The 8,692-nt window shown below is 43.5% G+C and overlaps 1 pseudogene; it reads left to right on the plus strand.

Annotated features, from left to right (window-relative positions):
- The first annotated feature begins 235 nt into the window (after window positions 1-235).
- Window positions 236-327, plus strand: LOC131826201 (U6 spliceosomal RNA; annotated as a pseudogene).
- Window positions 328-8,692: the final 8,365 nt, after the last annotated feature.

Below are 8,692 nucleotides of genomic sequence, written 5' to 3' on the forward strand. Positions count from 1 at the left end.
AGTATGGACATTTTAACAATGTTAATTCTTACCATTCATAAATATGAGCTATCTTTCCATTTATGTCTCCTTCAAATTCCTTATCAATGGCATAGTTTATGGGGTACAGATCTTTCATCTTCTTAGTTAAATCTTTTCCAAAGTATTGTATTATTTTTGATGCTATTGTGAATTAGATGGTTCTCTTTATTTTTTCAGATAGTTCATCATTAGAGTGTTAAAATGCTCCTGTCTTGTGCTTACTTTGGCAGCACATATACTAAAATTGGAATGATGCAGAGAAGATTAGCATGATCACTGAGCAAGGATGACATGAAAAACTATTTTAAAAAAACGAAACAAAACAAAATTCCTGTCTTTTATATATTGATCTTGTATTTGGCAGCTATATTAAATTTGTTTATTCAAAATTTTTTGTGAAGTTTTTAGGATTTTTTTACATGTAAGTTCATGTTATCCAAAAAAAGAAAATTTTACTTCTACCTTTTTTTTTTTTTTTTTGGAGTCTTTTATTTCTTTGTGTTCCTTGTTTCTCTGGCTAGGACATCCAGTACTATGTCAAATGAGAGTAGTGAAAGTGGACACACTTGTCTTTTTTCTGATCTTTAAGGGGAAAGCTTTCAAACTTTTTTGATTGAATATGAGATTAACTCTGGGCTTGCAATATGTGTTTTTTCTTTAATGGATTTTTTAAATTATTTTTTAAGATTTTTTATAAACATATAATGTGTTTTTATCCCTAGGGGTACAGGTCTGTGAATCACTAGGTTTACACATTTCACAGCACTCACCATCACTCACCATAGCACCTGCCCTCCCCAATGTCCATACCCCCACCATCCTCTCCCAACACACCTCCCCCCAGCAACCCTCAGTCTGTTTTGTGAGATTCAGTCTTTTATGGTTTGTCTCCCTCCCAATCCCATCTTCTTTTATTTTCCTTTCGTACGCCCGAAAGCGCCTATGTTGCATCTCCACTTCATCATATCAGTGAGATCATATGATAGTTGTCTTTCTCAGATTGATTTATTTCGCCAAGCATAATACCCTCTAGTTCCATCCATGTCATCACAAATAGCAGGATTTCATTTCTTTTGATGGCTGCACAGTATACCATTGTACATATATACCATATCTTATTTATTGATTGATCTGTTGAAGGACATTTAGGTTCTTTCCATAGTTTAACTATTGTGGACATTGCTGCTATAAACATTTGGGTGCATGTGCCCCTTCAGAATGCCACGTTTGTATCTTTAGGGTATATATCCAGTACTACAATCACTGGGTCATAGGGTAGTTCTATTTTCAGCTTTTTGAGGCACCTCCACGCTGTTTTCCAGAGTGGTTGCACCAGCTTGCACTCCCACGTACAGTGTAGGAGGGTTGCCCTTTCTCCACATCCTCGCCAGCATCTGTCATTGATTGACTTGTTCATTTTAGCCATTCTGAAAGGTGTGAGGTGGTATCTCATTCTGGTTTTGATTTGTATTTCCCTGATGCCGAGTGATGTGGAGCATTTTTTCATGTGTCTGTTGGCCATTTGGATGTATTCTTTGCAGAAATGTCTGTTCATGTCCTCTGCCCTCTGTTGAGTTTGATAAGCTCTTTATAGATTTTGGATAGATACTGGCCCTTTATCTGGTATGTCATTTGCAAATATCTTCTCCCAGATAACTTCTGACAGTCATCTTTTGGCTTTGTTAACTGTTTCCTTTGCTGTGCAAAAGCTTTTTGATCTGATGAAATCCCAGTAGTTCATTCTTGCCCTTGCTTCCCTTGCCTTTGGCGATGTTCCTAGGAAGAAGTTGCTGCTGCTGAGGTCAAAGAGGTTGCTACCTGTTCTCTCCTCAAGGATTTTGATGGATTCCTTTCTCACATTATGCTTCTTCATCCATTTCCAGTCTATTTTCATGTGTGGTGTAAGGAAACGGCCCAATTTCATTTTTCTGCATGTGGCTGTTCAATTTTCCCAACACCATTTGTTGAAGAGGCTGTCTTTTTTCCATAGGACATTCCTTCCTGCTTTGTTGAAGATTAGTTGACCATAGAGTTGAGGGTGTATTTCTGGGCTCTCTATTCTATTCCATTGATCTATGTCTGTTTTGGGGACAGTTCCCTACTATCTTGATGGTGACAACTTTGTAATAGAGCTTGAAGTCTGGAATTGTGATGCCAACAACTTTGGCTTTCTTTTTCAATATTCCTCTGGCTATTCAAGGTATTTTCTGGTTCCATATATATTTTAGGATGATTTGTCCCATTTCTTTGAAAAAAAATGGATGGGATTTTGATAGGGATTGCATTAAATGTATAGATTGCTTTAGGTAGCATAGACATTTTCACAATATTTGTTCTTCCAATACAGGAGCATGGAACATTTTTCCATTTCTTTGTGTCTTCTTCAATTTCTTTCATGAGTACTTTAGAGTTTTCTGAGTATAGATTCTTTGTTAGGTTCATTCCTAGGTATCTTAGGGTTTTGGGTGCAATTGTAAATGGGATTCACTCCTTAATTTCTATTTCTTCAGTCTTGTTGGTATAAAAAAAATGCAACCAATTTCTGTTCATTGATTTATATCCTGACACTTTACAGAATTTCTATACAAGTTATAGCAGATTTGGAGTGGAGTCCTTTAAGTTTTCCACATACAGTATCATATCACCTGCAAACAGGGAGAGTTTGACTTCTCTTCTGCCAATTTGGCAAAATTTGGATGCCTTTAATTTCTTTTTGTTGTCTGATTGCTGAGGCTAGGACTTCTAGTACAATGCTGAATAGCAGTGGTGATAACGGACATCTTTGCCGTGTTCCTGACCTCAGCGGAAAAGTATTCAGTTTTTCTCCATTGAGAATGATATTTGCAGTGGGTTTTTCATAGATGGCTTTGATAATATTGATAATATGTGCCCTCTATCGCTACACTTTGAAGAGTTTTTTTTTTAAGATTTTATTTATTTATTTGACAGAGAGATTGATCACAAATAGGCAGAGAAACAGACAGAGAGAGAGATGAGGAGAAGCAGGCTCCCTGCTGAGCAGAAAGCCCAATGCAGGACTCGATCCCAGGCCCCTGGGATCATGACCTGAGCCGAAGGTAGAGGTTTAACCCACTGAGCCACCCAGGCGCCCCACTTTGAAGAGTTTTAATCAGGAAGGGATACTGCACTTTGCCAAATGCTTTTTCAGCATCTATGGAGAGTATCATATGGTTCTTGTTCTTTCTTTTATTGATGTGTTGTATCACATTGATTGATTTGCAGATGTTGAACCAACCTTGTAGCCCTGGAATAAATCCCAGTTGGTCGTGGTGAATAATCCTTTTAATGTACTGTTGAATCTTATTGGCTAGTATTTTGGTGAGAATTTTCGCATCTGTGTTCATCAAGGATATTGGTCTGTAGTTCTCTTTTTTGATGGGATCCTTGTCTGGTTTTGGGATCAAGGTGATGCTGGCCTCAGAAAAAAAAAAAGAGTTTGGGAGTTTTCCTTCCATTTCTATTTTTTTGGAACAGTATCATGAGAATAGGAATTAATTCTTCTTTAAATGTTTGGTAGAATTCCCCTGGGAAGCCATCTGGCCCGGGGCTTTTGTTTGTTTGGAGATTTTTGATGACTGTTTCAATCTCCGTACTGGTTATGGGTCTGTTCAGGTTTTCTATTTCTTCCTGGTTCAGTTGTGGTAGTTTATATGTCTCTAGGAATGTATCCATTCTTCCAGATTGTTGAATTTGTTGGTGTAGAGTTGCTCATAGTATGTTCTTATAATTGTTTGTATTTCTTTGGTGTTGGTTGTGATCTCTCCTCTTTCATTCATGATTTTATTTATTTGGGTTCTTTCTCTTTTCTTTTTGATAAGTCTGGAAAGGGGTTTATCAATCTTATTAATTCTTTCAAAGAACCAGCTCCTAGTTTCGTTGATTTGTTCTATTGTTTTTTTTTGTTGTTGTTGTTGTTGGTTTTTTGTGGTTTTTGTTTGTTTGTTTCTATTTCATTGATTTCTGCTCTGATCTTTATTATTCCTCTTCTCCTGCTGGGTTTAGGCTTCCTTTGTTGTTCTTTCTCCAACTCCTTTAGGTGTAGGGTTATGTTGTGTATTTGAGATCTGAGAGAGAAGCGTGATTGCACACGTCTGTCACTGCACTCCCCAGGAGCAAGTCTGGGGAAGGCGCAGCACGCCGCCCCCAGAGAAGAGAAGGAGCTGTTGGCCTTGTGGTCGGGAAAAGGACGGGAAGCAGGGTAGCCTGCCATGGCGGGAAGAGCAGACCGGTGGCAAGACAAGTGTCACCCGCCCTCTGTGCGGAGAGAGAAAGCCTGGTTCCTAAGGAGACATGAGGGGACGATTAGGGCAGGGACGCGTGCACCACTCTGAGGAAGGAGTATGGTCAGAAGGCAGGCCTGTCCTGTGCCTCTGGTCCCAAGTGGACAGCATCTACTTCACCACCTGTCCATAGTGCAGACTTGGGCTAGCTACCAGGCGCCATACCCGGAAATCACAGAAACAGCTCCCTCGAGAAACGAGCAGTCAGATTCCATCTTCCTCCAACATGTGACAGCGTTTTCGGTGGCAGGGGGTTTGCGGGGGAAGGAGTGGGGACAATCCCCCAAAGCTCCCCATTCCAGTGAACGGGCGGTGTTCAGGGAACCTGTCGCCTCTCCTCTCCTGTGGTGAAGGCACTGGCCTTGTCCGCGTGAATCCGCCTGAGGTCCAGTGCCAAAGGCCAAGCGTTGCCTACACCGGGAGATGGTAGTGTGCATAGAGTGCCATCTTAGGCCACGCACGCTGCTGCAGGGTTGTGACTGTGTCTGCTTAGTTGGGCCTGGCAGGGTGAACCCAGGGCGCCAACATGGAGCCCGGGAAAGCAAGGTCCAAGAGACACCAGCTCTCCCATGACTCTCCTTCCCTGATGCGACAGAGCGAACACCCAAAGCCTTGCTGAGGGAGCAGCAGAGAAGTGCGCTTCCTGCCAAGCTGAAAACCTCTGCGAAAGCATAGCAGTCGCTGGGAAATCAGAGTTAGTACTGTGGGCTGCTTTTGTTGCTTGCTTTAGCCTAGTATTCGCAACACTATGGGAGAAACCCGCATAGAGAGAAAGCCTCTTTGCCCCTCTGGGAAAGCACAGCATTCTTTGGGAAATCAGACTCCAGACTGAGGGATGCTCCTGTTGCCTGAGCTGGTCTCCTCAGCACGGAGTAAGAAACCCGTATGGAGCGAAATCCTCTATGCCTGGGCATCCCCTCTACCTGAGAGAGAAGCGCGGTTGCGCCTGTGGAAAGAGCCTTAAGGAAAGGGAAATGTTTTTCACTGCACTCCCCAGGAGCATGTCAGTGGAAGGTGCAGCACGCTGCCCTGGGAGAAGAGCAGGAGCCGATGGCGTTCTGGTCTGGAAAGGGTTGCAAAGCAGGAGAGCCGGCAATACAAGTATCACCCGCTCCCAGTGCAGAGAGACAGAAGCCTGGCTGCTAAGGAGACAGGAGAGGCGAGTAGGGCAGGGCGCATCCTCCACTCTTAGGAAGGAGTCTGGGCAGAAAGCATGCCTGTCCTGAGCCTCTGGGCCCAAGGAGACAGCAGCTTCTTGGCCACCTGTCCCTGGGGCAGACATGCGCTAGCCACCAGGTGCCAATGCTTAACTCGCAAAAACAGCTCCCTGAAATAACGGGGACTCAAATGCCGTCTTCCTCCAGGATGTGGAAGATTGGAGGAGGCACGGGGTTTAAGGGGAAGGAGTGGGCACAGTCCCCCAAAGCTCCCTATTCAGTTCACGGGCTATGTGCAGGGATCCTGTCACCTCTCTTTTCCTGTGGGGAAAGCACTGGCCTAGTCTGAGAATCCGCCTGAGCGCCAGAGTAAAAGGCCAAGTGATGCCTACACTGGGAGAATGTAGTGTGCATAGAGTGCCATCCTTGGCTATGCAAGCTACTGCAGGGTTGTGGCTGTGTCTGCTTAGTTCTGCCTGGCAGGGTGAACCCAGGATGCGGACATGAAGCCCGGGAAAGCAAGGCCCAAGAGGCACCAGCTCTCCCGCAGCTCTTCTTCCCTGTTTCGACTGAAGCCTTGCTGAGGAAGCAGCAGCAAAGTGCTGTTCGCTCCAAGCCAAAGCCTCTGCGAAAGCACAGCATTCGCTGAGTAATGTTCTGCGGGCCGCTGCTGCTTGCCTTAGCCCAGTCTCGCGGTTGGAGAAATCCGCATACAAGGTAAGCCTCTTTGCCTTGGGAAATCAGAGTTGGGTTTGGGGATGCTGCTACTGCTTGCCTGAGCTAGTCTCCGCAGCTCGGTGGAAGATACCCGCATGGAGCGAAATACTCTTGGCCCTAGCATCCCCTCTGCCTGAGAGAGAAACCAAGTGTGGGGAAGGCGCAGCACGCTGCCCCCGGAGAAGAGAAGGAGCCGTTGGACTTGGGGTCGGGAAACGCTCGGGAAGCAGGATAGCCTGTCCTTGCACGAACAGAAGTCCGGTGGCAAGACAAGAGTCACCGGCTCCCTGTGCGGTGAGATGGAAGCCTGGCTGCTAAGGAGACATGAGGGGACGACTAGGGCAGAGGCGCGTGCTCCACTCTTAGGAAGGAGTCTGGGCAGAAAGCATGCCTGTCCTGAGCCTCTGGGCCCAAGGAGACAGCAGCTCCTTGGCCACCTGTCCCTGGGGCAGACTTGTGCTAGCCACCAGGCGCCTACACTGAACTCGCAGAAACAGCTCCCAAAATAATGGGCAGTCAGATGCCATCTTCCTCCAGGATGTGGAAGATTGGATGAGGCACGGAGTTTAAGGGGAAGTAGTGAGCACTGTCCCCCAAAGCTCCCTAATCTGTGCACGGGCCGTGTGCAGGGATCCTGTCGCCTCCTCTCTCCTGTGGTGAAGGCACTGGCCTAGACCCCGAGTCTGCCTGAGAGCTGGAGCAAAAACAAAGCCTAACCTACCCCAGGAGATGGTAATAGGCATAGAGTGCCATGCTAGGCCAAGCACGCTGCTGCAGGGTTGTGACTGTGTCTGCTTAGTTCTGAATAGCAATGTGAATCCTGGGCGTAAACTCGGAGCCCAGGAAAGCAAGTCCCAAGAGGCACCAGCTCTCCCGGGCCTCTTCTTCCCTGCCGCGCAGAGGGAACATCCAAAGCCTTTCTGAGGAAGAAGCATCGAAGTGTGGTTCGTGCCAAGCTGAAAGCCTCTGAGAAAGCATAGCAGTCGCTGGGAAATCAGAGTCGGTTCTGAGGGCTGCTGTTGCTGCTTGCCTTAGCCTAGTATTCACAGCACGATGGGAGAAACCCGCATAGAGCGAAAGCCTCTTTGCCCTGGTATCCCCTCTGGGAAAGCACAGCATTCTTTGGGAAATCAGAGTCCGGTCTGAGGGATGCTCCTGTTTGCCTGAGCTGGTCTCCTCAGCACCTACAAAGCCCTCATGCTCAAAACAATAAAGTATACTGGCATAAAAACAGACCAATAAACAAGTTGAACAGAATTGAGAGTCCAGAAATAAATCCTTTCATACAGTCACCTAATATTTGACAGGGGCCAACATATATAATGGGTAAAGAAAGTCTGTTCAATAAATGATATTTAAAACTGAATAGTCACATAAACCAGCATGAAACTGGAACCTTATATCACTCATAAATCTTAACTTGAAATAGATTAAAGACTTAAATGTGATGCATGAAACTAAATTTCCTAAAGGAAAACATAGGAAAAATTCTCCTTGACATTGGTCTTGCCAATAGTTGTTTGGATACCAGGCCAAAAACACAAGCAAAAGAAGCAAAAATAAATAAATGGTATTACATCAAACTAAAGTTTCTGCTTGGCCAAAAAAAAAAAAAAGGGGGGGAATGAACAAACAATCCACAGAATGGAAGAAAATACTTACAAATCTTATATCTGAAAAGAGGTTAATAACCAACAGATACAAATAGAGAAATATATATAATTAAAAAAATAGCAAAAGGATCTCAATAGACTTTTTTTTCAAAAAAGTTATATAAATGACCAACAGGAGCATTAAAAAGTGCTCAACGTAAAAACTCAGGGCAAAGTCATTATGTTGTTGTTGTTGTGGTTGTTTACCTCTAAAAAACACAACAAGATATTACTACCTATTAGAATATATACTACCAAAAAATTAAAACTAACAAATTTTGATAAATATTGGGGAAAATGGGGAACTTATGCACTGTGATAGGGATATAAATTTGTATGGAAAACGGTATGGAGATTATTCATATTGTTAAAAGTAAAATTACTATATGATTCAGTAATCCCACCTCTAGGTATATATCTAAAGGAAACGAAGTCACTATTCGAAGACATATCTCCACTCTTATGTTCATTATAAAATTATTAACTCTAAGCAAGAGATGGAAATAACTTCAGTATCCATTAATGGATGAATGGATAAAATAAGTATGGTAAATATATACTATGGAATACTACTGAACCGTGAAAAATTAAGAAATACTGCCATTTACAACAGCATGGATGGATCTTGAAGGTATTATACTGGGTGAAATATTTCAAAGATTTTATATATATTTTAATTTATGTATTATGATATCCCTTACATACAGAATCTGAAGAAAAAGCAAACTAATGGAAACTTAGAGTTGAGTTGACAAGAGGTGAACCTGGGGTGGAATAAGGTGGTCAAAGGGTACAAACTTGCAACTATAATATGAAAAAGTTCTGGGGATCTAATGTACAGCAT

Source organism: Mustela lutreola, chromosome 2 (genome assembly GCF_030435805.1).
Source record: "Mustela lutreola isolate mMusLut2 chromosome 2, mMusLut2.pri, whole genome shotgun sequence".
In the NCBI taxonomy this organism is placed as follows: domain Eukaryota; kingdom Metazoa; phylum Chordata; class Mammalia; order Carnivora; family Mustelidae; genus Mustela; species Mustela lutreola.